We start from the raw sequence: 20,005 nt of genomic DNA, 5'->3' as shown, positions 1-20,005 counted from the left end.
GGCTGAACCGTTCCTGGACGTGCTCAAACTCCTGTGCGGCCGCCCTGATGTGCCTGTGTACCTTGGACATCTGGCAATGGGTGCATGTTCTGGCCCAGCCCGCGATCTGCTTCCGCAGCCCATGCCATACAAACCGTTCTGCCACCATCTGGATCATGGACCTGATGGATGGACGTGAAAGATCGTGGATGTGACGGAAGACCTGCCTGCGCCACTGCTGTGAAACCACTGGATGCGGGGTGCCCAAGGAGATATCGCACAGGATGGTGCCTTCGCCGCTCGGAGTCAGGAGGTCTCGGAACTGCAAGCCTGTGATGGTGGTCTTGAAGGCCCTCGTCTCCTCATCAGCTTCCTGGTCCCAGGTGAGCTGGTCAAAGTCAAGGCCAGGCGTCAGCGCGCAGATGGCCAGTCACGAGAGTGCATCGGCAAACACATTGTCCTTCCCCGCCTTGTGCCGAATGTTGGTGGTAAACTCCGACACAAAGGAGAGTTGCCATCACGAGCGCCTGGGTGAGGGGTTTGTGGTTGGTGAAGAATGTAAAAGTTCTCCCCTCCAAAAAATAGCGGAAATGCCGCACCGCCAGGTACATGCCCAGTAACCCGCGATCGAAGGCACTATACTTGTGTACTGGTGGGCGGAGCAGGCAGCTGAGGAATGCCAATGGCTTCCAATGCCTATTCACCTGCTGCTCCAGGATAGCACCACCGTCAAATGCATCGACAGAGAGTGCCATTTGCAGGTCGGTGTGTGGGTGGGCGAGCATGGCAGCCTTTGCGAGGGTGTCCCTGGTGGCCTCGTATGTGGTGCAGGCTTCTGGGTTCCAAGCGAGCATCTTGTGCTTGGCTGCGATGAGGTCGAACAATGGCTGCATGATGCCCGCAGCTCCCAGTATGAAGCGGTTGTAAAAGTTGGCCATACCTGCGAACTCCTGCAGCCCCTTGAGGCTGTTCAGGTGTGGGAACACCCTGATGGTGGCAACCTTCACAGCAGCGGGCGTGGCTCCTTCGACCATGATGTTATGGCCCAGGAACTGTATGGACTCTTTCCCAAACTGGTTCTTGGGCGGGTTGATGGTAAGGCCGAAGTCAGTCAGCCAGGAGAAAAGGGCACATAGGTGGGCCTTGTGTTGCGCCTGGTCTTTGCTGGTGATGAGGATATCGTCCAAATAAATAAAGACGAAATCCAAGTCCCTGCCCAAAGAGTCCATGAGGCACTGGAAGATCTGAGTGATGTTCTTGAGCCTGAACAGCATGCGCAGGATTTGATCAGGCCAACGGGGGTGATGATGGCTGTCTTGGGTATGTCCTCAGGGTGCACCAGGATCTGGTGATATTCGCACACCAGGTCAACCTTGGAGAAGACCCACACACCATGCAGGTTGGCCGTAAAGTCCTGGTTGTGAGGGATGGGGTAACGGTCAGGAACGGTTGCCTCGTTGAGCTGTTGATAGCCTCCACAGGGACGCCAGCCACTGGAGGCTTTCAGGACCAGGTGGAGCGATGAGGCCCACAGGCTGTCAGACTGCCAAATGACCCCCAGCTCCAACAATGCTAAAACTCCTCCTTCGCTACCTGGAGTTTGTCAGGTGGGAGCGGTGGGAGCAGGGGTATTCCACCACATCCCCTCCCAGGGCCCGCCAGTTCACGCCAAGGCATACTTGCGAACTCCTGCGGCGAGACAGCGAAGAACTGTGGCTTGAGGAATGTCGGGAGCTCGTCCAGGATCTGCCGGAACTCTTCTCTGGGAATGCTGATCGTGGCCATCTGCGGTAGCTCCAAGTGGGAGGTGTCGAGGCAAATGGCCTGGAAGGTATGGGCATCCACCAGGCGCCTACCTCGAATGTCCACCAGAAGCCCGTGTGCGAGGAGGAAGTCTGCACCCAGGATGGCAGTCGGGAGGGACAAGACGGTGAACCTCCACGCGAAATTCTGTTGGCTGAATTGGAAGTGGACTGTCTTGTCTCCATACGTCCGGATTGCCATTGCATTTGCCGCATGGAGGGGAGGTCCATGAAGTCGGTTCCTGGATTCGATGGCCGTGGCCAGTATGACGTTGATCTGGGCTCCAGTGTCAATGAGAAACCGCCGGCCGCTAACTGAGTCCCACAGGTAGAGAAGGCTGTGTCCTTGGCCAGCCGCTGCAGCCATTAACAGTGGCCAGCCTGGCCATTTCCCTGGAACGAGCAGGGCTGATGACACTTCCGAGTCTTGGCTGGTGGTAGAAGCAGAGGCCAGAAGTGGATGCTGTGGCATTGGTTATGCTCTTGGGGGCCCCTGAAGGGGCTGGGAGCTCTACCGCAGCACTAGGGGCGGGCTTGGCATGGTTGTGCCCGTGCCTCATGACCTGCTGGACCACTGATCCTTCCAAGAATCATGCGACCCATAGCTCTTGGGCCTCCTGGGCAACCTTCCTCGGGTCAGTGAAGCTCTCCTGAACCAGCAGCGGGCGGATGCCCCCAGGCATATGTTTGAGGAAGATACGCTCAAAAAGTGGGCAGTTGGTGTGCTCACCCATGAGCGCGAGCATCTCATCCAGGGACCTGTCCCCCAGGGCATTGAGGTGCAGCATCCGAACAGCATGCTAGTGTCTGGATGTCTGAGGGATCCGGTAAGCACTCACTTGATGGTCTCATACTTGTCCACGGCGGGAGGGTGCTGAACAAGTTGCAACATGCGTCTGGCGGTGGCCTGGTCCACGGCAGTGACCACATGGTAGAATTTGGTCGTATTGTACGAAATCTGGTAGAGGTGAAACTGGGCCTCTGCGTGGATGAACCAGGTCTCCAGTTCCTGAACCCAGAATTCAGGTAGTTTCACGGCTATAGCACTGATCCCAGGCTCGCTCATGATGGGTTCAAAGATGTTTGAACCAGTCGGGGTCACCAATTGTAGTGGTGGTTACTCTGCTCCTGCAAAAACACACGCAACCAGACGGGTTGAGCTCAGTGAGCAGACTAGTTTATTGCAGGCTGCTGGACTGCACTTATACTCCCAGCCCGGACCTGGCTGAGAACCGCGCTGGAGGGCACTGACGTCATCCGGGAGTCACGTGATCCCCAAGTGCAGGTTTCTGAGCCCCAAGCTGGAAGGAAGGGAAACCCCCGATGGCGCCATTTTGGCCGGCTGACCTGCCGCATGGCTTACAAGCAGGGCCGGTTCGCCTGCCTTGTGGTGAGCCTTGTGGTGATGTTTAAAGCATCTGTGCTCTCTTTTCTGGAAATTCAGTCTCTTATCTCCTTAGAGATGTGCATATTCATCTGTCACTCAAGATTTCCCATTAAAGTTCATTTTCTTTTTCTTTAAGGAAATCCATCCTGTGGTCATCGTTAATCAAGTTGTCTGGCTGCACATGCCCTAGGATATATTTTGTTCATTTAACTCGCATGCTGGACAAATTTTTAATCTCACTCAAAACTCAGTTCCTTTAGTTAATGATTAGATAGTTGTATGTTGCAATAAACTGACATAATCTAATTTCCATTACGTATGAGTCTTCAGCCAGCAACAGTTATAAAATGATGTTCTGATAGTTGCATTTTGAAATTCTGAGATTTCTCTGGGGAATCTGGTCCAACAAACTTGAATTTTGTTGAACCATGGTCAAACAAAAGTTGAGGAAAATCTTGCATATTTCATATAATGACAAGATAGTCAGATTTAAATGTTCATGGAATCTGGCAATGGTGAATTTTATCAGTTAATGAATATTCCCAACATTTGTCATGCTGAATTTGAACATGGGATTTATTTAATGAAGTGTTTCTTCAGACATAACACCTCATTGGTTGCAAATGCAATGTTATCATATTGTGCTCTGTCAACTAATTCTGCTATTTTTTTCTGTACATTACTCTTTTTACAGCTTTGAATTTTCACTTAATTCTGGAGCAAACTATCTATCTATCAGATTGTGTTAATGATATTAAACAAACCATGAGTGAATGCCATTTAAAAACAGTGCTGAGTTGCTTTTTCAGGGCGAATCTCTATTTTGAGAGCCAAGTCTCCTTGCCTTCCTTTGTTTAATTTGAGAATAAACTCATCCCTAAAATCCATCATTAAAAATCTAGAAATTAATCTTCGGCAAACTTTGCTCAAACTTTAACAGATTATGCTGCAGGAGGTAGTTTCCAATGTGCACCATGAAACATGCCCTTCTTGGCCATCATACTATTTATATGGAACAGAAACAATTACAGGTAGGCAGCTTAACTGTTTTTAATTATTTTGGTGTTTTTAAATCCTTAATTTTGAATAGATAATTTCAAATATATTTCAGTTTTTATTGTACGTGGATTTCTTAATATGTTCTGAATATTCTTGAATTCAAGAAACTGCAGGTGTGCTAACCGCCACGCCAACCGTGCCACACCTACCTCTGAATTAAAATATTGTGGATTTACATCCCCCATTCTAATAATGGAGCACAGAAAGCTGAGGTGATTGAAGTAGCTGAGAATTTTTTGGGCTGTAACAGAAAAGTAAGTGATGTGAAATAGAGTCTACTCCCTCAGATGAATATATGATCTGCAATAGTATTCAAAGAAGAGCAGGGCATACTTATTCCTCAGTTACCAATGTTAAAATGACTATCAGGTAATTATTTTATTGCCACACACAACTTGACTACTTTATTTCCTGGCTTAAAATCCAATGTAGTTGTCTTGTTATCCAAGATGCAATACATTTACTTTAGAACCGATACTGCAAAAAACATTCTTATAAAGATTATCAAAATATATTAGTAGATGATGCTCACGTGAATCTTTTGTTAACTCTCTCTATGGGTAAGAAACCCCTTCAGTCTCCCTGGAGAACAATGTAGGAATAGTAGCCTCTTTTACAATGGAGTCAGTAGTGGCTAACAGGGCAGGTAGATGGTACTCCTGAGTGATGGAGCTCTCCTTTCATTACTTATGCAGGGCATCTGTGCACAACGATTGCACTTCCGTTGAAACATTTGGACAGATTCATGGATAGGATACATTTAACGGGAGATCAACCAAATGCAGGCAAGTGAGACTAGTTTTGTGCATTTGGAGTGGGCAGGTTGGGCCAAAGGGAAGGTTTACACACTGTATGACTATGACTCCATGTTTCTAGGTTCTTAGCACCATCTAAAAAAATTGCATGAGTCACACTTATTCTCCCTGGAGTGTTGCAGTGTACAGGTGCTAATTGTTTAGGTGCCGGAGCTCACCAAAGCGGCAACAAAGAATGCCAGAGCCCCCTATGGGGTGCCTGGAGTAGTCCCGTGAGGTGCTGGAGCTGCCCCCTGTGGTGTTGGAGCAGTGCTACGGTGAGCTCAGGCAGCCCTGTTTCTAAGCTCTGTCCTGGGAATAGATTACAAAACACTCAGATGGAAATATTCAAAGGTGTACTTTTTTGAGAAGTGAAAAGCCGTCACCACCTCTTGGGAATCTGTGGTCCACAACTAGATGGTGTTAAGAACCTAGAATCATGGAGTCATAGTCATACAGTGTGTAAACCTGCTCTTTGACCCAACCTTCTCCCTTGGACCAAAATCCCCTACACTAGTCCTTCTTGCCTGCATTTGGCTGATATCCCGTTAAATGTATCCTATCCATGAATCTGTCTAAATGTTTCAACGGAAGTGCAATCGTTGTGCACAGATGTCCTGCATAAGTAATGAAAGGAGAGCTCCATCACTCAGGAGTACCATCTACCTGTCCTGTTCGCCACTACTGAACCCATTGTAAAAGAGCCGACTATTCCTACAATAGCCCTGTTAGCCACTTAAGAACTCACTTAACCAGTATGGCAAGTCATTCTCAATCCTGAGGGTCTTCTTACGCGAAGGCCATGCTTCCATCCTTCATCATGGAATGATATTCTTTTCATCCTTACAGCAACCAAGGCAAACAAGAAAACTTGGCATGCTGGATGTGTTTTGCCTGAAGCTGTATTGGAGGTCTTTATCCCCTAGTAACAGTAGGACAACATCTTTCCCCGTTCCCATTCTGCATACTTCTTTATTTCCCACCAGAGCATACTTATTTTAAATAGTAATAGCGTAAACAAGTATAAAGATTATTGGAGTCAGCTTAATGTCACTAGTCTCATCATTTGAAAACTGAAAATTTCCATGAATTATTATGTTTTTCAACCAGCAGATCTACTGGCTCCATATACTTTGAATAAACAGTGGACATTTTGATTGGTGGCACCAAGATGTCACTGCACCAATGTAACATTTGTTCAGCTTTGTAATGAGAAATGGCAAATGCTTTGACTATTTGAAGCTGGGAAATCAATGAGATTTTTTCCGCATGCTGGTGTTATTTTCTTGTTGTCTCATAGCTACAAGCACATTCCTGACCCTGTAATGCATGAAATTGTCTCTACGCTCCAACACATTAAGAAGTCAGGTTTGAAACTGTTGAAAGTTACTTGTTGCCACCAGCTGTTAATGCCCATAAATTCAGTAGGTTCCAAAAAGTTCAATGGTAGTTTTGCCTGAATCTGGCTCCACAAATCCACACTGTACTACCTGATTACTAATCCTCTTCCATCTTTTGTGAATTCTTGTATTCACATACTCCAATGTCACTTTTAGAAGGCTGAATTTGAAACCACAAGCTCTGGAAAACCGTTTTTGTGCTAAAAATTATGGGCAGAGTTCCAAAGGCATAATGAAACAATATTAAGGTAGATGATTATCTACGTCCAGGTTCAAAAAACCGGACAAGAATTCGATGTGGTGAGCTGCTGGCCATTCTCAGGTCCGTCTGTACTGAGTCCCTTCCAAAAATATGGGTCAGTAACTAATTTGTGTCCGGGTGACTTTAGAAAGGGCGTATACAGTGTCTGTTGCCCTGGGAGAAGTTTTCTGAGACTAGTAAGTACAGTTTTGATGCAAAGAATAATATTTTAAATTTCTTTGATAGCATCAGTAAGCAAGTGTGAACCTGCATTGCAGGTCAGTTATATCTTTTCAATTAGTTTGATGATTTAAAAAAAGAACTCTCCAATGTTGCCCCATACTGAAATAGGAAAAGGACAATTTGAATGTACACCATTCAGAGACATAATAAATAAAAGCATTCCAAGTGGCATTAAGGAGGTGTAACTAAATAAATGGATGCTGAGTTATGGATAAAAGAGAGGGGTAACTAAAGGTTGGTCAAATACAATGGGTTACAGAAATGATGAAATTATTAAATAGGTAAGTTGAAATGCAGACATGTTTATATAAAAAAAGCTGTGACTTTAGATAAGGTAAAGGAGGATTGATGCATTTAGTGTGTTTTTAAATGAGAGCATGCAAGCATCCTATTTTGAATATATAACAGCTATAACACCAACTGCATCCATGCATTTGGTTTAAGAACTCATCGCAGTTAGTTTTGATGTTAAAGGTTAGTAAAACATAATTATTCTTTGCTCTCCATTGTATTCAGTTATACAAAACACCATTCAGAAAACATTGCAGCAAACAAGAGGCCAGGTTCATGGGACAAAGATTTTGTGGGGTTGTTCAGCAGGAAAAGGTGAGGGACGTGGGGAAGTATAAGATTACAAGCACATTCATAGATGTGGCGTGCTGCAATGTGAACAAAACAAGCACAAACAACAAAAGGCTGTACTACAGGCTTTAATTAGCACACAAGGTTTTGTATCCCTTCTGGCTTCATGTGCTCTGCTGCTGCCCAAGGACCAGTGTGAGCCTTTATATGGGGCCAGTGATTAGCAGAGAGTAGGTCCAGCCAGTCTCCTAGGTTACCTCCCTGCAGGTACAATGGGTTTTCCCCCTGCAGTAGGCAGTGCAGGAGCGTGGACAGGCGCAGGCAGTCACAGACAGTCCAGTGGTTGTATCACCACAATACACATTCATGAGACTTTTGATTTGATATGTTGAGAGTGAGTAGCAAGTTGCACAGGTGGGTCTATTTATGGTTTTCTGCAGGTCAGGAAAGCATTGAACTTCATATGATCAAAGCATGGGAAAGACAGATGGCTGAGATACTTGAGGACACTTCCAAAATTCCAACAATCTTTCAGCCAAGGTCATGCATTGACATGTATGAACTGCAGCTTGTACCAAGGCCACTTCAATGATATAGTAAACCTTTCTTCTGTAAGGTATACATAACATAATTTTTAAAAGAATTTGGAGGTTCTGGGCTCAACTAGCAAGGCAGAATCTGAAATGGAAACAGAAAATATTGGAAACACTAAGCAGGTCAGGAGAGATCCATGAAAAAAAATAAAAAATTAATGGTTCTGAACTGAAACAGTACCTCTACTTCTCTTTCAGAGAGAACAAGGGGTGGAGTAATTTAAAAGCAATGGGAGAGGTAGGTGTTCATTTAAATCTCGTCGGGGACTGTGAAAGCAGGACTGTGAATGAGAGGAAGCGCGGTCAAAAAGCAATGAGGGAGGTAGATGTTTGTAAATTTTTCCATTGACCAATTAGCTGCAGCCAATAAAAGGGAGGTAAGGGAAATCTGAGCAGCCATTGTGGAATGGCCAATGCATGAGCGGCCCAGTGTAGGAGTAGGACTTTGAGGATTTGGTTTGAGAGGCTTCAGTGATCAGAGACTGAGTAGGAGGTGTCGAGGCAAGGTCAGGACAGGTTTTTTTTGCACTTTCCTCTTTAATAGACAGTGCGAATGGCAGCCATGGCAGAGACATGCTTTTCTTGCAGAATGTGGATAGGCAGGGAAGTCAGCAGTATAACTGATGACTTAATCTGTGAGAAGTGCATCCAAGTGCAGCTCCTTACAAACCATATTAGGGAACTGGAGCTGGAGCTGGATGAACTCTGGATCATTTGGCAGGCTGAGGAGATTTTGTCTGTGGAGGAAACATGGTGTCTCTGCCTGCCTGGATTATTGTGGATTGGGGGGTGGACATGTGTTCTCCCTGTCTGAAACTTATTTGGAAGTCACATCACCTGTCAATCAAGGTTGGACTCCTGCCACCCATTTGTGCACACCTTGCCGTTGGCTAATTTAAATCACCTCAGGTCATGATTGGCTAGAAGTACAGATTAGCACCGTATATAGCACCAGTACACAGAACATTCTTTTTCTCTGCCTCACGGTCCAAGTCCCGGACATTGCTACTGTGGATATTGCTGGAAGTGTCGCAGGTCCACTACATTGAAGTTAAGCTGTAGTGTGATGAAAAATCATTAACGGCAGAGAGCAGCACCTCCATTGGTACAGAGTGTGTATAAAAGTCCCTGTTAGTAGTGTGTGTACTCAAATGTGTGAGCGTGTTGAGTATAGATTCACTATTGTTTGAATCCAACCTTGATCCGAGGTGAATGTCTATATTGCTTCAATGAAATAGAAATTGAGTACCACTTAATGTTCTCCCCATTTATCTCCTGTGTGTTAATTAAAGTTATGTGTGACTGTAACATTTGTGTCCAAACTCATCTCTCTGTTAACCCACCAAACCTGATATTCTTCTCAACACAACAATTGGTGCCACGAGCAGGGTTCAAAGCATTTTGGCTGGACACACATAGAGTACTAACCATACGGGAGATTGTGCTAACAAGTGTGTGTGTGGATGTCCTGTTGGGTGCATGTGTTATTGTGTATCTGCTCACCAACAGGGAGAGCAGGAGGCAAACGACAAATAGGAGATGAAACCTGGGATTGGATTATAAAATCCCCAGAGAGACTGATGACCATCAGGGACTCAGCCATTTGGCGGCATGGCTGGAAAGCCATGCCATGCTGGTTAACTGAATAGCTGGACCCCCATGGAGCAAAGAAAGGGCACCAGGTAGTCTCCCTCCTGTTCAGGTGCAGCCTGTTCCTTTTGTGCAGGTCAGACCTTCCCCAGAAGAGATCCCAATGATCCACAAATGTGTACCCCTGCCCCAACTCTTTAGCCATGCATTCATCCACCACATCTTCCTATTCCTTCTCTTTCTAGAGCATGGCACAGGTGGATTACCACTGTTGAGGTCCTGCTTTTTAATTTATTTCCTAACTCCATATATTCTTTCTTCATGACCTCATCCCCACTTCTATCTATGTCATTGGTCCCCACATGAACCACGACATCTGGCTGGTTGCCCTCCCCTGCTGTGTACTCGATCAGAGACATCCCTGGCCCTGGCACCTGGGAGGAAACATACCAACTGGGAGCCCCAATCTCATCCAGCAAACCTCCTATCTGCTTAACCAGTGAGTCCCCAAGTACAAGAGCACACCTCTTTCCTTCTTTTCTGAGCCGAGGGGCCAGCTCCCATGCCAGAGACCTGAAAACCATGACTTGTCCCTGGTAGGTCGACACCCCAACAGTATCTAAAACAGTCCCCAAGTTCATGTATATTAATGAGGGGAATGGTCACAGGGGTTCTCTGTGCTGTCTCTCCCACCACCACCCCTTTCATTTCCTCACAGTCACCCAGTTAACTGACTCCTGTCTCTTTGGGGTGACTGTCTCCCCTGAAACGCCTATCTATAGCCCCTTTCACACTTGCCAGTGATCCCAGGAACCTAATGCCAATCAGCCTTTAAAGTGGCGTGTGAAAGCAAAATCTGCTCAACGCCAGTGTCAGATGATGTCATCTCACGCCAAGGATTGCCGGCATCGACCCTAGTACAATCCCCGGCGTATACAAACGCTGGCGTTGAGATCAGGCAAGTGTGAAACGGGCAATTGCATTGCAGGCACTTCCCATTTAAGGTAGAACAGACCAAACGCCGGGGATAAACCATTGGAAGTGTGAAAGTATTCAATGTCCCGTCCCAGTTAGGAGTGGTCTAGTGTAAAAGGCCAAACCCTCATTCCTATCCCAGGTCGATTTACTAGGATACAAGTGTGAAAGGGGGTTAAAGTTACAGTTTATAAATAGTGTCACAGATTAACCACTAGAGAAAAACATTGTTATCTTTTGTTTACTTGACAATGACAGCATCGCCACAGGCCTCCCATTAACAGAAACAAATATCTCATGGGGTGGGGATCTCTGGAGCTTTTATTTAACATCACAAATTGGTTAACTTTCAGTCCTGACTCTTCCTGGCTATCATTATACGGATCCAACACAGGCACTTGTGGCACCAGTTTAAAGAGAATGACATCCTGGGGTCGGACAACAGTCCAGAAAAAGAGGATGCCCCAGGTACACCCTGGATGTATGTCTACCAGTCTGCCCCTGCCTTACCACGGGATAGCACGGTGATGGGAATCTGAGCACTGTGCATAAGGAGCACCCAACCATGAGCTAAGGCTATAGCACCTGATGGATGACCTTGCACTGCCTGCTACAGACGTTGGTCTGTGGTGGTAACGGGGTTCACATTAGGGTTATGGTTAGCCAAACTGGAGAAACCAGGCACATGATTTGGTGACCAGACAAATTTCTTTCTCTACCCTCCCCTCTGACACTGGGGAGCACCTCCCACAGCACCCTGCTCCATCGGTAACACAGTGACCCTGTTTTTTTTAAATTTAAATTTAGACATACAGCACTATAACAACCTAATTCGGCCCTATGAGTCTGTGCCACCAAATTTACACCACATTAACCTACACCTCAGTACATTTTTGAAGGGTGGGAGGAAACCGGAGCCCCTGTTGAAAACCTATGCAAACACGGGGAGAATGTACAAACTCCGTACAGATAGTTCGGAATTCAAACCTAGGTCCGATACTGATCACTGGTGCTGTAAAGGTGTTGGTCAGGTGGGAACTGGTGAGGCATTGTCATGGAATTTGATTATGTGCCTTTTCCAGCAGATGGAAGGCACTTATGTACAGTATATATTGATCCATTTGATTCCTATCTTTTTTTTACGTATTTTTTGTTATTTCTTTTTCCTTTTTTATAGTTATAACATGTACACAGAGTTATTGATTACCCTCATAGTGAATGAAGAGTAATGTGACTTCTGAGGAGTGGAATGTTATGTGTGGAGGAAACATGACATCTCTGCCTGTCTGGAATGTGTTTATTGCAGGTGGTCACATGTCCTCCCTGTCTGAAACTTATTCAGAAGTCACATCATCTGCAACCAAGATTGGACTCCGGCTACCCGTTGGCTAATTTAAATCACCTAGGGTCATTATTGGCTAGAATCACAGATTAGCACTGTATCTAACACTAATGCACAGCACATTCTTTCTTTCTGCCTTATAATCCAAGCCCTGGATGTCACTCCACACCAGGTCACTACTGTGGACATCACTCCACACCAGGTCACTACTGTGGACATCACTCCACACCAGGTCACTACTGTGGACATCGCTCCACACCAGGTCACTACTGTGGACATGACTGGAAGTGTCGCGGGTAAGGTGTGCGCTACACTGAAGCTGAGCCGTAGTATTGCAATAGATCAATACTTGCAGAGAGCTGCACCTCCGTTGGAACAGGATGTGTATGAGAGTCCTTGTTAGTAGTGTGTATACTCCAGTGTGTGAGCAGGTCTAGCTTAGGTTCACTATTGTCAGAGTCCAACCTTGGTCCGAGGTGAATGTCTATGTTGTGGCTTAAGTGAAATAGTAATTGAGTACCATTTATTGTTTTCCCCTGTTTGTTCCCTGTGTGTAAATTAAAGTGGCATGCAATTGTAACACTTGTGTCCACACTCAGTCTTTCTGTGAACCCACTGAACCTAATCCTATTCCCAATGTGACAAGGAATGATAGACCAGAGTTACAGGGATGCAATCACATCTAGGAGGCAGGAGGAAGGTATCTGGGTGACAGTCAGGAGAGGGCAAGGGAATAGATCAAAGTACCCCTGAGGCCATTTGCCTCAGCAACAAGTATACCCTTTTGGATACTGCTGAGGGGGGATGACTATATGGGCCAAGCAGCAGCAGCCAGACCAATAGCCATGAGCCTCAGAAGTGAAGGATGAAGACAAGTAGAGAGATACATAAGGGCCTTGATAGATAGGAGGTTTTGCGGCCGCAAAAGAGACTGCAGGATAGTGTGTTGCCTCCCAGGTGATCGAGTCCAAGATGTCACTGAGGGGTTGCAGAATATTCTTAAGGGGGAGCATGAGCAGCGAGAGATCATAGTACAATATGTACTCCACATAAGGAGGAGTGGGGTAAAGTTCCTGCAAAGTAAGTTTAGGGTGTTAGGACAGAGGCTGAAGAGCAGGACCTTCAAGGTGGTAATCTCTGGATTATGCCCAGTGTCACAAGCAAGGGAAGATCGGAACTGGAAGATAGTGCAGACAAATATATAGCTGAAAAGATGGTATGGGGCAAAGTTTCAAATTCTTGGATCATTGGAATGTTTTCTGGGGAATTGGTGAACTGTACAAGTGGGATGGGAGGTACGTGAACTCAGGGGTTGCCAGTATCATGGCAGGAAGGTTTGCTAATGCTGTTGGGGTAGGAACCAATGTGAAGAGGCAAAGGGAGAGGCATTTCTTGCACAAGTTGAGAGTTTGTGGGGAAGGTCAGGCAGATAGGGCAAAATTGCAGCCAGAGGGGTGAGTTGCAATGCAACGGGGACACAGAGTCAAAATTAATACATAAAGATTTTGTATTTAAATACACGCAGCTTAAGAGATAAAGTGGATGACCTTGTAGCACAGCTACAAATTGGCAGGTATGATATTGTAGCCATGGCTAAAGGATGGATATCATTGGGAGTTTAATATCCAAGGATACACAGTGTATCACAAGTGTGATATAGAGAATTTAGGTTAAAAAGACTTAAGTTAAAATGTGATGATTAATCATAAACAGGGAAGCCAGAATGGACAGAGAGTTTACTAGCAGTCAAGGACAGAAGGAGCTGCTGAATATGTTTTTTTTAAACCTATCTTTTCATGGTCATAGTGAGAGACATGCAGGAGACAAAGGATTGATAAGAAGTGTGAGAAACAGAATTCAGTGAATGTAGAGTTCACAGCGTACGTAACGAACGTGATAATTAATAATGCAGTTATACTTAGAATGTTTTTGTAATACTAACCAATTAAAACAGTATTAATAAGAAGGGGAAGGGCAAATAATAAAGGTATAAAAATCAATGCACTGTATGTATCGGGGCTTAACTGGTGAGAAACCAGTTGAGTCCAACTCTGCAGACTTGTAAATAAAGCTTGTCGTGTCATCAGTTTTAAAGAGACTCATGTGTGAGAAGTTTTATTTCTGACAACAAGGATAGAAAGGTAGGCAGAGGGGGTGGTGTGACTCTGTTGGGAAGGAACAACATTAAATCATTTGAAAGAGATGACATAGGATCAGAAGATATAGAATCATTGTGGGTTGAGTTAAGAAATGGGAAGGGTAAAAAGACACTTGGCAGATTTTTGCTCACATTCAAACATTAGCTGGGATGTGGACAACAAATTACAACAGCAAAAAGGGCAATATTATGGTAGTCATGGGGATTTTAACATGCAAGTCGATTCAGAAATCCAAGTTGGGACTGTACCTCAAGAGAGAATTTGTAAAAGCCTATGTATGAGATGACTTTTTAAAAGCAGCTTGTTGATGAGCCCACTGGGGGATCAGCTGTACTGGATGGGTGTTGATGAGGTGAGCAGAGAGTTTAGAGTTAAAAAACCACTGGAGGACAGTGATCACAAAACGATCAAGGTCAGATGTGTCATCCTTTCAGCAGAGTCAGGATATTGCCTTGAGGCAGGCAAGTACATTAAGTGCAAGGGCCCCAGTTAGAGGCATTTAAAACCTCTTTAGCTGCTGATTAGTTGGAGAGAGAGAAAGAAAGAAATAGAAAAGGAACATATTAGTTTCAATAGCATTAATTTTTTTTGTTCATTATGGGTTTCAGTTATTTTCATTGTTTGACAAAATCATACTTTTGGTATTTTAAAAAAATCTTTCACAGATTCAAAAACTTCTGGATTCTATCATAACTTGTGAATAAACTGGTAATGACAGTAACTCTACTGGCATCCTGTCCTTATACCATTTCTACCCCAAAGTTACCACAATCATATCACAGGCTGGGGCATTACATTTATTGCAAATCCACAGACAAATGTGATTGGTCTGCAGTTCACACACAATATCTGCATTTTAAAGCAAAATGCATGGTTGATACCTATTGCCAACATGGAAACCTGAATTTCCTTGATAATTCAAGGTCTATGTTTTATAGATGTAGAAACGAATATCAAAAGAGATCAGTAAAGTTTTCCCGAAAAAGTATAACAATTTTATGATGGTTTTGAGGTCTCTGCATGTCAACTGATGCAATCTGAATTAATTACTTGCAATCATCTTATAATGAAATATCAATTATTTTAGTTTTGGGCTTAGATTAGTTTAGGGGGGAGGGTGGGTTATTAAGGCCTTTTGTAGCAGTTAGTTTTTAGATTTTAGTATTTTAGTTTTCATATATAGTTTTGGCATATATTTGTTAACATTTTATTATGTTCCTATGGTATAATATTCTTCATTCTTGACATTATGTTGAATAAATAAAATACTTTTTTAAAAATCAAGGTCTGAAGACGCTGGGGTCAACTGGAATGCCCAAAACAGCTGGAGAAACTCAGCAGGTCACGCAGCATCCACTGGAAAGATTACCAATATTTTGGGCCTGGACCCTTTGTCATACTCCCTATGGATGCTGCGTGACCTGCTGAGTTTCTCCAGCACTTTTGTGTATTGCACGGGACCCCAGTGTCTGCAGGCTTTCTTGTTTAATTCCACAGGAGGGTAGGGCATGTTATGAAACCTCTAGGGTAAATTCAATGTGAATTGACAACTCGACTTGCAGTGGCCAGGTCGTTATTGTGTTCACTCTGACATGACATTTTAGGATTGTTTCGTCTTCTGACTCACTCTTGCGTCAGAGTAGTCATGAACCAACGTCAGTATATAGTCATGATTGACTACTGGATAGACGGAGCTGCCCACGGATGACTCATACCCTATGACTCCTCCCTCATGGTCCTGGGCCATAAAGGTCGAGCAGCCTCCCCCTTCCTACCATTCCTATACCTGGATCCAGGCCAACAAAGTTCTTCTGTATATTAAAGCCTATAATTTCCTCAGTCTTGTCTTTGTGGTTACTGGTAGTAGCAAAGTTAAATTATGAAACAAAACTTGATCTTCAAGAATAACAATATATTTGAAAAGATAAATATCCTAATGACTACTAAGACAAGTGTTACCTTGTCTTGAATGTTTATGCTTTTAAGGGCAGATCGGAATCCCATCCCTTAATTTCTGAACAAGTTTTTTTTTAAGCGACCTTTTGATCAATAATCCAAGCCCAAATCACAGTTCAATGTGTTCATGCAGGGCAGAGGCACGTTCCGCAACCCCTGCCCCAATCATTGTTCCAGACCCTCTCCGGCGACAAGATGGTCTTGATTCAAAACCTTAATCCACAACAGCGCGGCGGAGAATCTCACTTCATTTGAAGTCTTTACAACCACCGGGCAATCTTGCCGGGAAGTCTTACCTCTGTTTCAAATTCATTCTCCGGTGAATTGGGGCGACATCTGCGAGTCTGGCCCGCAGACAAAGCCCAGCAATGACACAAAGGTCAGCGCCTTGCTACACCAGCTGGTAACCTGGGCAATGGAGCGAGTTATTTCCCCGGGACACGCTCGCTCTGGACTGGTGGTTCCCTCTGTAATATTATCTAAGAATGTTAATATCTCTACAAATCTCAGTCTGCCTCGGCCCTTTAAACGCTATTAGTCGCAAATGGGATTGACATAGTTTAATCTTTATATGTGCAACGCGGGGTAATTAGGGGCACTCCTCCCTCGATACACGCACTAAATGGATTTGTAATAAAGTGGAGATTTAGATTTGCAAATAAAAATTTAAAAATGCTTCATGCATAATGGATGCTTTTAATTGCATCCCCATTTCTTGGCTGCAACAGGGATTAAAAGGAACGCAGGTAAAGTTTATGGTTGAGTGTTTTGACTGTCTACCGTTTTGGTTTTTTTTGTTAAGCCAAGGGCCTGATTTTCTTTTTGTTTAAAATTGTTAGCTCCTAGCTGATGAGAAACTTTGGAAGAAGTTAATGGCACCCAGGGCAAATCGCAAAGCTTTGTGAAGATGATCACTAAACAAAATAAAACCTATTTCCGAAGCAATGATTCTCACTGTGAAACTATTCTTATTGAAATATTATTTTTTTAGTCATACAGGCCATTTTGGCCCACGAGCCCAATTACACCCAACCTACAACCTCTGGTATGTTTTGAATGGTGGGAGGAAACCCGAGCACCCGGGAAGAAACCCATGATGACCTGAGGAGAATGTACAAACAGAGAGCGCAGGATTCGAACCCTTGTCCCAATCACTGGTGCTGTCATGGTATCGCGCTCTCCGCTCTGTTAACACGCACGCGCGCACACGTAAAAAGTGGAAGTTGCAATGAACAAACCCTATTCTATCACCAGACTTGCAGAAATGGCTCCACTTATAATTCAACTCTTTTTGGACTGTTTTGTCCATAATACTCACTGGAAATGATCAATCTTGATAAATAAAGTGTAACTGAGCATTTTACTAGTCCAATGAGCCAAAATTAAAAAGACTAAATTTTAATTTCCAGGTGTGTCACTCTTCCACACAATTACAAAAGTTCCATTGATCTTTAGTTACATAATAGGAACTTCATAAAATTTGATTATGGTATTCCAGTTTCTCCTTTAATGATATATGCTCAATATGTATTTTGTTTTCCAAAAAATAAATATATACAATTTTAAACACTTTTAAGATCTGGGCACTATAAGCGAAGTCAGAATCAATTGCTCTTCCTTAACTGAGCTGGAACTGTAGCAAGCCATCATCTTAAAATGGTTTGAATAGCTGCAGTGTCCTGATGACTGTGTCCCCAATGTGTCATTTAGTGCCGAATTCCAGGTGCCGAACCCAGTGGAGGACTAGTGGTGGTGAATGGGCTGTAGGGGCACCAACAGATACTGTACAGTTCATTCATCATATGCCTTTGTGAAAAGTGCAAAGCATTCATTAATTTTCCCAGACTAAAAAATAAAAATAAATAGTTTAAGATTTTTTTTTGGTTTGGTATTCCAATCATACTTTGGGATGATCGATGACTAGCGATTTCAGTTTTTTAAAGGAACTATTTTCTCCTGGGAAAAATCCCATTCAGTTATCCAAAATCCACTCACAGATTCTGCACGCTGTAAACTGGATTGCATTCAAAATATATGATTCTAAATGAATCATTATTATTGAATAATGAACATGCAAGCAATTGAAGCAAATGTTTTTTTTATTGATTCCTGGCCTCAGGAAAAAAAGCATGCTTTTCAATTTTTTTTAATAAGCGAAGTAATAAACTGAAGGGAATTTAGAAGTGCATCTAATTCTCTGTCCAGTAGCAAACAATGCAGTGATTACATTGGCTGATTCTAGTCTTAAAATATTGAATAGAAGCTGATTATACTCAGCTTCAAAATTATGTCTAATTCCAGATTTTTTTATTGGATTGAAAAAAGCTCAGAGTTCATTTGTCAGAGTAAATCTGTCAGTGGAGCTTGTTCCTTCTTTAAATGTCATATTACAAGATACAAACATTTGTCCTTGAAACAATTTAATTTGCAAAATGAATTGAAAAACAATTTGACTTCTTCCTTCCCCTCCATTTTAAAAAGCAGAGGCAGTGAAGTTCATCTCGAGACTACTACACTAATTGTAAAAGTAGATGCCTAACAGAATTCCTTGGCTCGTCAAGAAATGAAACCCTCATTAATACTTGTAATTTTGAAATTGATATGTTTGCTTAATCTCAGGTGCTTGTTGTGGTCTCATCTGTGAAAATTTGTTTGTAATTTTGGTTTACTTCAAGCTACGGTTAAATTTAGAATGAATTTAGCACAGGTTTCAAATGCTTTATCGTTCTCTCAGGATCCTGTCATTTTTTTTTCTATTGATGGAGCAATTGTTATCATGCTTCTCTAGATTTCTCCACTGTACATTGCCCTATAAGTAAGTGGGTACTACAAAAACACTCTTTAAAAGAGTGACAGGCTCTTGAACATTTGTTCCATTGTAGGGATATTGTGCTGTATGTATGTGTTAGTACCTCAGTGCAATGGTCTGATCTGGTTAAAAAGACCATCACCCCAACAGTGGCATTCTTAATTACCTCAAAGAGTCATGTAAAGAAGGTGAGTGGATAGATTAAGAACAAATTCATTGGAGTCTATTTCTTCTAATAAATTACCAATAGATTATGACCCCTTTAAATGCCATATTGGTAAGATCATATATTTCATTTTGTAGTAATTTAATATCCATTATAAATTAGAAATCAATTTGGCTTCTTCAGCTCCCATCAAAGAAAAGAAAAAAATTCTACAGGCAAAGATGTTTTCAGCCTGCGGAAGTTAACAATGTCAAATTTTGTTGATAATTGTTCTGACAAGGTCACTTAAGATGCTTTTACTGCATGAAAGGTACTACACTAATGCAAGTTGTTATGCATTTATAAAAAGGGAATATCTGAAATTGACGATTTCAGTTAAAGAATTGAATTGAATAGTATCCAGGCATATTGACCCCCACCTGGGTACAGTTAAAAAGCAAAGTCTGCAGATGCTGTGATCGGAGTGCAAGACACAAAAGTGTTGGAGAATCTCAGCAGGTCACACACGCCAGGTTGGTCAGGTGCGGCGACAAATTGATCAAAAATCTTATCTTATCAACATAGATTGAATCTATGCCAACTATCAGGGCGATCCCATTCCCCACATATTGCAGGAAGCTGAGTTTTCAGAATGTCACTGGCCTGGTCCCTAAAACCTGTGCTAACGAATTGCCTTGAGTCAAACTCTCACCACAGCAGCTAGTAGTCCCAACCTGCTTCAAAAAGGGCATCCATCCTTCCAGTGCCTAGGAAGACCAAAGCGACATAACTCAATGATTATTGACTGGTGGCATCGACATCTGCTGTGATGAAATGTTGTGAGAGGTTGGTGAGCAAATCGATTCCTATCTCAGGAAAGACCTGGATCCACTTCAGTTCACCTATCAATGGCAGATGCCATCTCGTTGGCCTTCCACATTGCATTGAA

At 43.4% G+C, this 20,005-nt stretch overlaps 1 long non-coding RNA gene across 3 annotated transcripts in view; it reads left to right on the top strand.

Annotated features, from left to right (window-relative positions):
- LOC138756294 (uncharacterized) overlaps nucleotides 1–17,012 on the top strand; it is a 43,997-nt gene extending 26,985 nt beyond the window's left edge. The window contains exons 2-4 of one of the 3 annotated variants that reach the window (XR_011352958.1): nucleotides 4,109–4,199; nucleotides 8,279–8,318; nucleotides 16,942–17,006. This is a non-coding gene — a long non-coding RNA (uncharacterized lncRNA). Of the gene's footprint in view, nucleotides 1–4,108; nucleotides 4,200–4,331; nucleotides 4,434–8,278; nucleotides 8,319–16,941 lie in introns of those variants that run through there. The other 2 variants (XR_011352960.1, XR_011352959.1) reach the window with 2 other exon arrangements.
- The last annotated feature ends 2,993 nt before the right edge of the window (nucleotides 17,013–20,005 follow it).

Source organism: Narcine bancroftii, chromosome 3 (assembly GCF_036971445.1).
Source record: "Narcine bancroftii isolate sNarBan1 chromosome 3, sNarBan1.hap1, whole genome shotgun sequence".
Lineage (NCBI taxonomy): Eukaryota > Metazoa > Chordata > Chondrichthyes > Torpediniformes > Narcinidae > Narcine > Narcine bancroftii.
The sequence above is the reverse complement of the archived record's forward strand: the minus strand, read 5'-3'. Positions and strand labels throughout refer to the sequence as shown.